Genomic DNA, 337 nt, shown 5'->3' with positions numbered 1-337 from the left:
TTGTTCTGCACATTCGGCCGGCGCTGAATTCACTTGAAAAGACGACAACTGCCTTCATGGGGATAAGGGTGTGGAAAGTTGGCAGATTTTACTCCACAGAAAAAAGGCGTAATGAGAGCCAGTGGCTGGAAGCTGATGCTAGGGAAATTCACGTGTGAAACGGGGAGCAAATTTAACTCGGTGAACAATTAAACATGGGAGCAAATTATTTCTGAAACTGTGGATTTTGGAACTACATGAATCACTATTTTTTCGGTTCAGCTAACAAACCAAAAACACGGAAAAATCCCACATTTGGCTCAGCCTGAAGCAAAGTGAGATTCCCCCCCCCCCCCCT

Source organism: Cariama cristata, unplaced genomic scaffold, assembly GCF_000690535.1.
Source record: "Cariama cristata isolate BGI_N322 unplaced genomic scaffold, ASM69053v1 scaffold11747, whole genome shotgun sequence".
In the NCBI taxonomy this organism is placed as follows: domain Eukaryota; kingdom Metazoa; phylum Chordata; class Aves; order Cariamiformes; family Cariamidae; genus Cariama; species Cariama cristata.
Note: the sequence above shows the minus strand (reverse complement) of the source record.